This window comes from Eucalyptus grandis, chromosome 7 (genome assembly GCF_016545825.1).
Source record: "Eucalyptus grandis isolate ANBG69807.140 chromosome 7, ASM1654582v1, whole genome shotgun sequence".
NCBI classification, from domain to species: Eukaryota; Viridiplantae; Streptophyta; class Magnoliopsida; order Myrtales; family Myrtaceae; genus Eucalyptus; species Eucalyptus grandis.
Genome location: NC_052618.1, coordinates 42864034 through 42878729, shown reverse-complemented (window position 1 = coordinate 42878729; position 14696 = coordinate 42864034). Strand labels below are relative to the sequence as shown.

The following is a 14696-nucleotide window of genomic DNA, read 5'->3' as shown; positions in this document are numbered from 1 at the left end:
TACTTTGACATGCTTATTTTTGGGAGCAAGGAGCGGCTGAAAGTTGATGCCAACATTGAAGAAATATACTTGGAACATCGTGTAGAGTGCTTTTCTAAATTCACTAGTCTAAATTCCATGATAGATACTCTTGCCAACTGTGTTCGTCAATACCACATATTTTTGGAAAACGAACACACAAAAAGAAGCAAATCAGGAAGTGATGATGATGGGAGCGGATGTGGAAGCGGTGAGCTTAAATCATTTCTTGAGCTTTTCAGGGACCGATTCAAGGCAACTATCCAGCCCCTGCGGAGATGCCTCAATATTTTCTGTACTCATATATCCAGAACTAATTTCCAGAATATTACATCCCTCCTTAACTTACTAGATTCTTTTGAAACTTTATTCTGTGGAGAGAAATTGGATTCGGAGATGATGGAGATAACTCTTTCACGTGATGAAGTTAGCCTGTTTTCATTGAGACGTCCATGGGTCCACTATATAATTTATATATGAAGATACAGGAATGCCTTTCCTTGTTGCTAACTGTTCGTGATTCTCTGAAGGATCTAAAACTTCCAAACTTTACAAGTAAGGACATGATAGCAGACTTCTGTTATCAACATGCTTCCCTGATTTTTTGCACTGCTTCTAGTTCATATAAGCTGTACTCCGTGGAAATGGAGCCTCTCAATTTACTGGTAATCGATGAGGCAGCCCAGTTGAAAGAATGTGAGTCAGTAATTCCTCTGCGACTCCCTGGTGTCAAGCATCTGATTTTAGTTGGAGATGAGTGTCAGTTGCCTGCTATGGTTGAAAGCAAGGTAATGTTAAAATATCTGAAAAGTAACAATGTATTTGGTTTTGAAAGATGTGTAATATCATTCTCTTCATTTGAACTTAGATGGGCTAAATGTTCTATACCTAACGTCCGTTGAATTTTATATCATGTTTTATTTCGACAGCTTTCTAATAGAGCTGGTTTTGGAAGGAGTCTGTTTGAACGATTGAGTTCACTGGGTTATTCAAGGCAACTTCTCAATATACAATACCGGATGCATCCATCAATAAGTCTGTTTCCGACTTCAAAATTTTATCAAAACCAAATTTTGGATGGGCCAAATGTGAAGAGCAAAAAGTTACAGAAAAGTCATTTGCCATGGCCGATGTTTGGCCCTTACTCGTTCATAAATATTCCTGATGGACGAGAACAAATCGGTGATGACGGCTGTAGCCTTAGAAACCCTGTTGAGGTGGAAGTTATCTCGAGGATAGTGAGGAATCTGTATAGAGGTATGTCAAGAGAATTTTGTACATATTGCTTCGAGCACATGGATATTACATGTATTACTTAATCATATAGGTGTAGATTACGGCCATTCATAGTTCTTTTCCTAGGATATTTCTTTCGAAGTTTTGCAACCCTCATAAAATGATATCATTTTTGTGATGGTTTTATTTCCTTTTCTTTGCAGCCTGGGATGGGTCAGAAGAACATCTGACAGTAGGTGTCATATCTCCCTACGCAGCTCAGGTTGGTGCAGTTCAAGCTAAACTTGGAAAAATGTATGAAAATATCAAGGGCTTTACGGTCAAGGTGAAGTCAGTGGATGGATTCCAAGGTGGTGAAGAAGACATTGTTATAATATCCACCGTAAGATCAAACTCAGGTGGGACTATTGGGTTCTTGTCCAGTACTAAGAGAACCAATGTTGCTCTTACCAGGGCCAGGTACTCTATCCTCTTAACTGTGTCAAATTACATTTTTAGAGTGATATAGCAAGTAAATCCCAGAGTTAATTTCCTATCTGTAGGTATTGTCTGTGGATTCTGGGAAATGCAAAAACACTGAGAAAAAGCAAATCTGTGTGGGAAGCTTTGGTTGAGAATGCTATGAGCCGTGGATGTTTCTACAATGTTGATGATGACAAGGACTTGGCTAAAGCCATCTTAGATGTGAAGAAAGAGAATAATGAGCTTGATGACCTGCTTGACGGAAGCAGTGTACTTTTCAGAAATGCTAGGTGGAAGGTAAAAAACTTTGCTCAACAGTATTCTATGGCTACATTTATTTTTCAAAATAAGCATTGAGTTTTATAGAACTTGTGACAACATATCTTATTGTTATTCTTTGGTCTTATCAGGTTCTTTTCAGTGACAACTTCCTGAAGTCTTTCAGAAAGCTGGCATCACTCAGGACAAAGATGTCAATCATTATGCTTCTGTCAAGACTCTCCGGTGGCTGGAGACCAAAGAAGAGAAATGTGGATATAATTTGTGAACACTCATCTCATATCGTAAGACAATTTAAAGCTGACGGTTTCTATGTCATATGCACGACTGATATTGTAAAGGAACTGAGATACATCCAAATCCTGAAGATATGGGATGTATTGCCTTTAGAGGATGTGGTAAAATTGGTCAAACGTTTGGACAGCATATTCGAGACATATAGTGATGATTTTATTAGTCATTGCAATGAGAAATGCATTGAGGGGTAAGTCTGATCTTTTCTTCTTATCTTAAGATAGGTAGCACATCTCTTACTAAATTAGAAAGCATTCTTTTCCGGATAGATGACTAAAATATCTTGAATTGATCTTATCCCTCTATTTTCTTTCATTTCACATGCCTCTTCCGGTTATAGGGATCTGCAAGTTCGAAGACCTGGGCATGTACTTTCGATTTTGTCCGCTATCGAAGTCCTAGTGAAGGTCAATTTGGGAGTAGTTCTGATGCTGATGCTTCAGATCGTAGGTTGTATGTGGAGAATGTGAAAGTGAGCGAGAGTTTGCTTCTGATGAAATTCTACCCCTTATCATCAGATATTGTCAGAAATTTGCTCGATGACAGTGATGGTAATGAAGCAAGTGTTCCGTTTGAAGTAACAGAGGAAGAACGAGAGATAATTCTTTTCGCCAGAAGCACTTTTATACTTGGGCGATGTCAATGTTGTAAAATAATGAAGAAACTATCAAATCTTGCAATTAAATTAATGTGTAATCACCGGAGAGGAAAAACAAAGAACACAAGAGTGTCGGTTCCTACTATATGAAATGAAAAGAGTGGACAACAAATAATCTACTAAGAAATCGGAAAATTACTGAGTTATAATTGCTTAGACTCGAGTGTTTGCCAGCCTTAAATTATACCCAAAACTCACAGTATAAAACCACCCGTGTGTTCAAAGCTTCCTTTTTGCGTGTTTATGTTGAGCTCCTCTAATCGTGTAGCAACGATAAAGCGCTTTGCTTGGCCAATCTAAGAAGCTCCTTTGCTGTCAAGGCAAAAGAGATGTGTCATGTCATCTAATTTGGGAGCACGGATTCAAATTCAATACATAATTTAATAGTCAACACTCGAAATTGCTAGCGAGATTAGCTGTTGTTGGACCGCTGAGATGGATCCTTGAAAAGCAAGTAGCAATAGCAATGCACCTGCTTTGATTTGGGAGAACTAAGGCAGCATTCTGTGTACCTTGAAGGTTGAATGTAGTTATGATGTCCTGAACTTGCTTAGCAAAAGCTTCGTCAAATACTGATAAATTTACCTTATTTAACCCGATTATTAAATATAAAAGAAAAATCGATTTAATTGTCAAAATGTGGAGAACCACGTGTCAAAAAAAAAAAAGTGAACATGTAAATTATGTAACCTATCTTAACGATTTCCATTGGACTAACGGCTGAAAATGACAATTTTATTAATTATTAATGAAAGAATATAAGAAAAGGAGATATGATATCCAAATCATTTGATTCCTTTTCAATGAACTGTCGCTATCTTAATAAAGAAGAACATGAAGGCTCAAGAGATTAATGAAATGAACTTTGTGCTCTAATTAAGTGTGAAATTAAAAAAAAAGTGTGAAATTACACGTTTTAGTTATAATCAATGTACCCAAATTGAATTGGGAAAGAAAAATTATCCTAGATTCTTAACCTAGTACATAAAAACCGACTTATGTTTCATTCAGTCCGTTTATTTGTAAGAGATCCAACTAGACCCACCTGAACTCAATTTTTAAAAACGGGGAAATACATTTTTTGTCCCTATGTAGTTTCATTCATTCCATTTATTCATAAGAGATCCAGTTTGACCAACTCGTACTCAATTTAAAAAAAAAAAAAAAAAAAAAAAAAACAGGGTAGTTACATTTTCTGTCCCTAGAGTGTTGGGGGAATTCAATTTTCGTCCTTATCCTTCGTTTGGTTACGAGTCCAATTCTTGGATTATACTTCAACGACAATCAAAGTCATTCCATCAAAATTTCCTATCAAAATTCGTCAGAAATTGCTGAGATAGCACTAGTTACTGTCTCGTAGCTCCTACAGGTGTAAGTCTCCAAATAAAAAATTACAATTTAAATCTGCATACTTTCTATAATGCACAAATTTAGTTTATGATATGTATGTGCGCAAATCTTTATAGTTTATACTGGTACCACTTAATACTATTAGAGACACTTTAACGATTTAGACCACTTAATAGATAGGCAAAATAGTGGTTAGAAGATTTGAAAGTCAGTCTACGTCTTTATGAAACTAGTCCTCAATATGTCCATCCGAATTTGAACGGAAATAAACTTGTTGTTGCATATAGTAAAAACGATCTTAATGGGCGGTCGAGCTAATGAAGTATATTTGCAAACGTAAGAATCACTAATTGACACTTGGTCTCGATTTGACGTTTTCATTAGGTTTGGATGAATACGATGAAAACAATTAAGTACTCATTAGAAAATAAAAATGGGGATTTGTTTTGTCAATAAAATAAATTACATGGACTAAAATTGATCTTTCGTATAAGTATGAAAACTACAACTGTAATTTGTACATGAACGGGCCACATGTCAACAAAGGCAGTGCCGACTTAGCACTTTCCGGCGAACTCCGAATGGAAATTCGATGGTAGAACTTAAATTGTGGCCGTAGAGTAGGATAGATTCCAACTTGTAACCAAATAAAGTAAGATTAGAATCGAGTTCCTCCAATACCACACAGGCCAAAATGTAACTACCCTAAATAATTTGAGAGTAGAGGAGCTACGGTTTGATTCTTTTTGGCAAAATTCACGGAAACATTACGCCAAAATAACGAGAATTTGTAGCCAACCATTGGCTAATGGATTATTGATGCTTGATAGCTTTTACAACGTACCGTATCTTTCAAAAACCATAAACTGATACATTTATAATAAGTTTATCCTAAATTAATTTTTTGATTACTAAAAACTCCGAACTAGTACACTTATAATAAATTTATACTAAAATAATTTTTTGACAACCACAAACCCCAAACCGGTGCATTTATGACAAATTTATCTTATATTAATTTCTATTAAATTGGCTTAATACAACGAAAAATCACAAACTGGTATATCTGTGATAACGGAGGGTAAAACTCCAAACCGGAACACTTTTAACTACCACGTATCACTTAAGTCAGCAATTTAACAATAAAATTTAACAGAAATCCTAAAATGGTACACTGTGATAAATTTACCCAAAATAATTTTTTCACAACAAAAAACTCAAAACCGGTACATTTATGACAACTTTATCATCCGTTAGTTTTTATTAAATTGGATTAATACTGCAAAAAATCACAAATTGATACATCTATGATAAATAGAAAATAAAACTCCAAACTGGAATATGTGTCAATTACCACATGTCACTTAACATAAGTGCACTGGGATTATTCTGGGCCAAAAATCAATGATATATATTTTAAAAAAATCATTTGTATTGCTTGAGAAAAAGTGAATGATAAATATTTATGCTATCAATAAAGACACGTGGATATAAATTATTATTGATAATAAAAACATTTCTGCTGGGAATTTTTTTAATATATAAAAACAGTTAGTTTTTTTTTTAAAATATAGTTCAAATTATTAATTTTTCGCACAATAATGAACTCTATAGGGGTGAGCACCGGTCAAATCCTAACCTAGGAACCGAATAAAAAGGCAGTAGGTAATTCCCCTTTAGCCAGTAGGACAGATGCCAACACAGATTTTAGGAGACATCTTATGCGGCGTCTTACAACCATGAATTTTATGAGACATAAGCTGGTGAAGGAGCTTACTCCAAATAAAAAGGCTTGATCCCAATATTGTAATAGCTGCGAGACCAAAGCGAGCCATACCAATATTAGCCTTAAAGCTGTTATTGTAGGCAAACTTTGCAAGTGGTAGTTAAGCATGCCAACTACCAAGAAAACCATTAAATAAGCTATTAGCATATCCTCTAATGTTTGTATAACTCGCTCAAATTATCCATCTGTTTGTGGGTAGAAAGCAGTACTAAAGTGTAGCTAACGCGATCATCATTTCCTCGGTCGTAACTAATATTTTATTGTCCTTTTTAATTAGTGAAAATTCATGGTTGTAATGACGTCGCATTCGAATTTTCTCTCCGTATTTAAATGTCTCGCCTCGCGTCTTATTTTGCGCGGTGGTGCAAAACGGGTTCCGTTGAGGATCGGAAGAGCGCATGAGGAGAGATCTACCTTGTATGCAATTCTGATCAGTAATTAGATTTAGCTACAAGAAGAGATCACCAAGCCCAACCAAAAGGGCCCGCTACTTCTCTTGACAAAATGCTTTCAAAATGCCTCGTCACAGGCCTTTCCACCAATCAAGCCCATGCCAAGCCCATCGGGAGTTCCGGCCATACATTAGTCCATCAAGAGTCGAGTTATGGACGAATCATGTTCGAATTGCACGGGTAATCAAACTCTTCGAGCATTTAATTAATTCTCGTTAAATTGAAATATTGTGAGTAAATTAGGTAAGCTTGTTTCGACCAAAAAAAAAAAAAAAAAAAAAAATTAGGTAAGCTCGCAAATTAAATGACGGAACCCATTTTTACCTATTTACTTTTTGTGTTTCGTTTCGTTTCAATAACACCTCCTCATCTCATTTGATGACCAATATCATGAAATTGAAAACGACCATGGCCATAGCATCCAAGATGCAGTTAGTACTCTCATTTTCCCTATATATCAACACTTTATAGGAGACCATTCCTAGTTAAAACATAGAAATATTGAACGCCTATCCAATCTCAAGTGCAAATCACTTTCTAAATTCCGAGAATACAAAGATACATTCCTTAAACGAATTATGATTAGGTCAGATTGCCATCCCCCATTTTGAAAGAAATTTTTTTTACCAGGATTATCCCACTCAATAGGTAAAAAAGTCCACAATAAAATTAGAGCTGACCACGATGGTCAAATCCCTTATCAACATCTCCCATATGGAGAAGTTCTCTCATGTTCACAAACGAAATATGGAAATGTGTGCCACACTCAAACTTCAAAAACAGCTCAAAAAAAGAGCAATTACAAACAAAGAAAACCCTTCCGTGCCCAATATGATCCATCTCTCCCCGAACCCAGGAATCCAAACTTCAACTCTTGTAAAGAAAACTGTTCCTGCAAAAGATGGGCCGAAAAATAAGAAAAAATCACACTTAAAATTTTCCCCCGAAAAACTTCATCCCTACCCTTCTCAAACTAAACAAAAGACCAAAAAAAAAAAAAAAAATCAATTAAAATATAACATGCTATCAATGTGGAAAAGAAGGCCATATTGCTAGATGTTGCGAAGTCAACAAAAAAAAAAAAAAACTTAATGGGCTGTTTCTTGATAATTATACTCTTTATCAAAACAATGAAGTTTTTAATTCTATCAAGCTCGAAGGACTTCAAGAGTTAATAATACCTCATCTTAAGAGCATTTGAAAAGTGCAATTAATTTCTAAAACTTATAACGATAGTATAATTTAAATCTTAAAACTTCCAAAAAGTGCAATCATGTTTTAAAATTTATCAAGTTGGTGTGATCAAGTCCTTCCATTAACTCCGTCCAACTAGACAAAAGGAAAACCCTATCAAGTTTTAGGACTTGATCGCATCAATTTAACAAATTTTAGGATTTGATTGCATTTTGTAAAAGTTTTAGAACCTAATTGCACTTTTGTGACAAGTTTTAAATCTTGATTGCATTTTTGAAAATTTTAGAATTCAATTGCACTTTCATGACAAGTTCTAGGACTTTCAGTACACTTATCCCAATATTCTTATCATCATAACTCTACTTTGTAAGAAAATATATGCGTCCTTCCACTATTAATTGTTACTTTAATCATCAGTTCATCTATTAGATTGATTATAACTAAATATCTTAAATGCTTTTAATCGTTATATTGAATTATTGTTTTGTCTAATCTTTGATTATTTCTTCAATGAGGGCTTATCAGCCGCATCACACTTTGGGCTGGGAAAAAGAGGCATCCGTGTGGGCAGTTGCATTACTCCTCAGATTAGCCTCTTAGCATCCACCAATCAAATACCTACGCGAGTGCAGCGAAATTTTTATGTATGTATGTATGTATGTATGTATGTATGTATGTATGTATGTATGTTTGTATGTATGTTTGTATGTATGTATATGTAAAACCAAGTTTGTTACTAATCATGTTAAGTTATGCTATGCATGATTACGGCTAGAGGATGTCTCTGGGCGGAGCAATTGTATTAGATGACAGCTTTAAGGAACCTCAAAGTATTAAATGCGTGAAGAGGGTGAACGAAATAGCCAAACGGAATTGGAGGGTTTATGTAGATAAAACCAACATATATTCCCAAGGGATTGAGGGGGCACCTGATGCAGTATCCGATTCATGTGAGCAGAGATGATAAAGTCGATTCTTTGGCTGGTCTTGAAACGTTTCCTGCAAAATCCTCCGTTCCCCCACCACTCTTGCCGATGCTCTCACAACAAGATCAACTAAGTAAATTAGTTGCATTTGATTATAAAAGTGAGCAAATGCAATGGATATATACACCTAAATTTTCAAGTGATTTTAGGTTAAATCCCTGTAATTTGAACTTCTGAAACCGGGAAATATGAGGAGTAGAATGAGAAAGCATGAGCATGACTAAGCAATTTGGGATTTAGATAAGATACTCTCTACTAATTAAAGCAAGTTGTGGGATCACATGAGTTGGGATGTTATCGTGTGAGTCTTGCATTTTGCTCAAAGTTTTCAGACACATAACTTTCATCTACATCAATGGAGATATAAATCGTGTGGTTCATTTAGTTCTTCTTCCGAATATTTTCCAATGGAGATTCATGCTATAAAGTTGTTATTATCTTAAAGGGAAAAGATTAAACTTTTCCAGATCAAGAAAAATGTCTTGCCAGCCTTGTCGATCAAGAGAAAAGAAACTGGCTTTGATCTCTTTTTTTTTTTTAATTTGTGAAACAAAAAAACTAAAAGACATTATTAATAGTGTAATTTTAGTTAGAAAACTCGTTAAAGCTTTTCTGTTAAATTCTTGAAAGACCTTAAAAATCTAGCATATTATACTATAATTAATTTTTGCACATTGAATGCATTTATATTGGATAAAATGATTCTTTTTCTGTCCCAAATAAAAGTTGAAGAGCTTTTTAAAGAGAAAAGTAAAAGTGCTGCATAAAAATTTCTTGGTGATATATGATAATAAAAGTGCCTTTTGCTCATTAAGTGCAATCAAATTTAATGAGTTTAGAGCATTTTTTATTGATAACAACTAGTATAATGAGAAAATTTCAAGAGTTAACTTTTTTTTTTAAATTATTAGTATAATTATGAACATCACATCTAAAAATATCATAATCTAGAGTAATAAATAGCTAAATTAATTTTACGAGAATGAGAAAACCTTAATGTCTAAAAAACTCTATTATGCATGACAATTGATATTATGTATTACAAAAAAGACTAAAGATGCAGGTATGCATAACACGTGTCACCGGTTGACAACATTAAGTATATTATCACAAGAACGAAGGTAGCCATGATCGAACCGGTTGCTAGCCTGCAAGAAAGTGTTGAAAATATCGATATCTACTTTAGACTCCATTTGTTTTAAAGAAAACAGTTTTCTAGAAATTATTTTATGACTTTCTTGTGTTTAAATGACAAAAACTAATTGATTTACAGAAATGTTTTCCATAGATTGAAAGTAACAAGTTTAGATTTGGGAAAAAATGACTTTCTTTTTTTGGCAAGAAGGAAATCGGTTTCTGTTAATCACTTAACAAATAAAAACAAACCATTTTTCTTGAAAGTGATTTTCTTGGAAATTACTTTCTTTTATCATGAGATTTTCAATTAAATAAACACACCTTTAGTACTAAAATTGTTGGCTCACTTGACTACTGTGGAGTTACATGCTATATTTAAGAAGTTACACACCGACCAATTAACAAAGGAAAGGTTGACAATATTTAAGTGATAGAAAAAAGCAATTATATTGTAAGGATGGACATATTTTGTTAAAAAAAGCTTTGTAATGTTAAATAAAATTGAATACATAAAAATAGCACAAGTATGCCAAATTGAATCATCATGGGCATCCAAATTTGCTTCCTGGCAAACCATTTTGGTGGATACCATTTGTCTTTACATGTGCCCAAAACTCGAGTTCATTAAATTCTCCTCCTCCAGTCACCATGACTTGTATTACAATGACTAATTTTTACAGGTCCCTCTCTCTCACATATATATTACTTTGTGCCGCCAATTTTTATTGATTGATTATATAAAAAAATATCTCTTTTGAAAAATAGTTCATAATAAAGGAGGTTTTCATTGAGTATTTTTTGTCCAGACCGAGGACCGAATCGCCCATTGGGTTCGGTCCGGTTTGAAATCAACCAGGATCAACCAATAATTTTTTATTTCATTTTTGTACTCCTTAAAAGGGCAACCGAGGACCTTACCAATCCAATGGGTTCGATGATGAGCGAGGTCAGCAAAGAAAGGCACGCGGTGAGGGTCAAGTTGGGCGAGCATTGAACATAATGAGTATCGAATGTCGAGCGGGAAGCAACAAGCCAAGCGAGCATTGAGCGGCAAGCGGCACAAGTGACCCAAAGCGAATGAGGCGAGTGTCAAGTGGTGAGCGAAGAAGTTGTTTATTTCGATTTTGGCAAATTGAAAACTAAGAGGACAAATAATACATAATAGAACAAATACTATAGCATGATACCATAAAGAGTTGTTTATGCCTTTTTGGACGTCGTGAGAACTCCTCACAAAAACATTTTCCTCATTAGTAAATTATGACTATTGACACCGTAAAAGATATTAAAAATCTAAGTTATTAATGAATAATGTAAAATTACTTGAACTCATCACTAAAGAGCTGTTTAATATTGTTGATGCTGTTTATTTTAAGATTTTCTCTATATAAAAAAATTATAAGTAATATATTAGATATATATATATAAATAGTCAAGGTTGGCAGGTTGGACCGACCGAAACTCTCGTGGTCGAGAACCAATCCGTACAATCTTGGTCCAGGAATTTTAGGACCGGGGACCGACCCAATCTCCTTGGGAACCGGACCCGGGACCGGCGGGGTTGGGCCGGTCCAGGATTGGTCCAGGGTTGACCCTAGACCGATGCTCACCCCTATTACTAATAGATGGAGCAACTATTCTTAAATATAGTTACAGTGCTATATAAGGACAGATATTCCAGAGGCTATGAATGATAGTTTGGAATATAGAGCAGCATCAATCAACAGTGAAGAGTTCTCTAGTTGAATACCCTAACTCTATTAATTATGCATTTTGTACTTGATGTAGTGAATTTCCAAGCTATAAAATTAGTTAATCGGTTGAAATTTGTAATGAAAGAAGGTTAAAAAACTTATTGATAATATAAATAAATAGATGCATCAAGCAGAGAGGTAAATTTCTCCAATTGAATAATTAACTCTTACTCCTTTTCATCTTACTATTTTCCATGCAAATTGTTGTTTGACTTTCCCGTGCATCACGCTGGCTATAAAGCCAGTAATATGATAGTAATAGTGTGTCACTTACCGTTAAAAATAATAATAAAATTTAACGTATGGGTCATACAACTTGTCGTGATATTGTTACTTGAGTCTTAAAATGTAACAGATCACTAATCAATGATTGGTCTTTGCCGACATCGTCGTCCAGTACTAAAGGGGAATGTTGGAGGGGTAAACTATGGGCTCTTAGAAGTTATAAAGGAGAATTCTCTTTTCCCCGAAAATGCAAATTCACAATGGAGAAAGTAGTGGTTGAGGGACCGGCATGCATGTGTGGACAATAAGCATTATACAAATTTTATTCTTCCTGAAATTAAGCGTACACAAAGCTCTTTCAAATATGGACATCTTTAATGGTTTCCTTGAACATGCTTAATATAATAGCATATATATTTTCCAATATCAAGTGAAAAAAGAAATTCGATAGTATCACGATAATGCACTTGATTAGAATTTATACATAACCCTCCAATGTATGGTCCACTATCCGGTCCCTCATCATTGAGAAAATTCCAAAAAGAGCTTGAAGTGCCCTCATTTTCTCAAATAAGAGACATAAAATGGATATCGTTTTCAATAAGAGTTTGAGATACCCTCGTTTTCTTAAATAAGGATTTAAAATGAATCTTGTTTCAAATAAAACCTGAGGTGGCCATGTCGGTTCAAAGAAAGACCTAATTCATCGGCTGATAAGGGCATTTTCTTCCTTTACTTTTTTGAATTTTTCCTTTTTCCTTTTTCTATATTAGATGAAATTTTTGAAAAAAAAAATGGAAGGGGAAAGGAAAATGGCAAGGGCTCTATAGGCCCTCGGCGCTGCCGCCCCACCATCCCCAAGAAGGGTTGGCGATGGTGGGGGATGGCCGACCAAGGGTTGGCGAGGGTTGCCACCCTCCCTTAGATCAAGTCGCCGGCCACGGCCGAGGCCCGCCGAGCCTCATCGATACTTGGTCAGCCATCCCCCACCATTGCCAGCCGACACCGACAACGAGGGCTTAGTCCTCGCCTAATTTCCTTCTTTTTTGTTTTTTGTTTTAAAATTAATTTATTTTTAATATAATTTAAGTAATATTTTAAATTCCTTCACTGATCGGAATATTTAGCCGGTTAGCGAGTCAAACTGTCATGGTCACTTCAAGCCTTTATTTGAAACTATCATGGTCATTTCAGATTTTTATTTGAAATAAAGTTCATTTCATAATCTTATTTGAAAAAATGAGAACACTTCATATCCTTATTTTGAATTTTCCCCTCATCATTATGGCTTAGGAGACAAACCAAAGAAAGTGAATAGTAAAGGAATTAGTCACAAACTCTGTATGAAGTGTGTAGAAGATAATGCAGAACAAAAATCTTATATTACCATACGTCTTTTTATACGGCCAAGCACCATTCGTTGCAATTGTCCCGAACTTTGTTGCTACACTCCATAAAGCCTAATATTCCCCGTCACTTTCCCCTTCACTTCGGTAGCCTTGGTCCGGCTCTGCTCCACAGCCTACTCTCCTGAAGACAACCAAGGATGAGAATTCCGTAGAGTATTTCTCGGGTAAAGATTCTCTTGAACTTGGGTAACTTGTAAAGTCTTAAAAGAGTAGTTAACTCCGAGAAGGTCATTGTCTTATCGAACACTTCTTCACATTTGTCACAGCCAACAATTAGTTCCATATTTTTGCGCGACCCCACCACCAGCTCCTTGATTTGCCCTACCTTCGCTCAACGAGAAAATGGGTGGGAAAAGAATCTCCAAAAGGGGCACCCGAAGCCTTTATGTCTCTCAAGTTGGGTAACGGAACCTTTGGGAGACCATCGTACTACCATATGTGCCTCAAGTTGTCCAGATCACGCAAAACTAGCATCTGCATTTCACCATTCTTTCTAACCGTCCCATTACTTTTGTTTATGATTTCAATCGAACGGCATGATTTCACTTCTAGAACCTTGAGACAGCACTGTAGCCTCTTCCGTGGGGCAATGCATAGGAGATTGTCAAAGTACTTTAATTTAAGGGATTCCAATTTGCAAAAAGACTAGGTGGGAATTTGATTGTTCCATAACTCTTTACACTGAACGCCTTTAATTCTTAGCCCTCTACATTGGGAAATGCACCAGGATAATGTGAGAAAGGACAATAAAATTGTTTGTTCTAAAACATGATATTGCAAGAACACATATGAGCATAGTAAGGAGCAGAGCAAACCATCTCATTGAACAATGGCTTTGGCAATTCATCATCCTCTTCGGCTGTCTCGCCTAATGACCTCTTGACATGCGTAGGACCCGCGATAAATGCTCCAAAGTTATGGCACCATAAAATTCATAGACTTCTTAAGGAGGCAAAATAGTACAAACAACTTCCGGAACTGAAATAAATCAAGTCATTGAGCTCGTCAAAGTCTTAGTGAACTTAAAGCAAGGAAACTCATCACTTCCGCTTTTGTTCAAACGCCTTCTTCCTTGGGAGTCGTTTCCTTCGATCTGTTTACAATACCCAATGGTGAGCAAATTTCAACCCAGACATCTTTCAGACAAGGAAAAATCAAAACTATTTTGAAGTCACTCTTCACCACATTTCTCAGCCTTCCCGCTTTCCTCTCCCTCACTTCTTCCAATTTGGGGAGCAATAAAATTTTTATTCCGCATTTGAATCGCTGGATCTAAATTCAAACAACGATTCCAAGGAGGAATAATTAAAAACATAGGAAATTTTCTCAATCTCACGTATACTAGTAGTACAACTCGATTCAATAAATTCAAAAAAAATCAAAATATTCAAAAAATAAAAATCAATGTTGGCTGGCCGACCATCATGTCAATGTTAGCGACTTCTGGTCAAAATTG

General features: G+C 35.5%; 1 long non-coding RNA gene across 1 annotated transcript; it reads left to right on the top strand.

The window, feature by feature from the left end:
• Positions 1-467: 467 nt before the first annotated feature.
• LOC104455590 lies at positions 468-2551 on the top strand. The gene is made up of 5 exons (XR_005552705.1): positions 468-806; positions 948-1275; positions 1458-1713; positions 1797-2013; positions 2127-2551. It is a non-coding gene; the product is annotated as a probable helicase MAGATAMA 3 (long non-coding RNA).
• The last annotated feature ends 12145 nt before the right edge of the window (positions 2552-14696 follow it).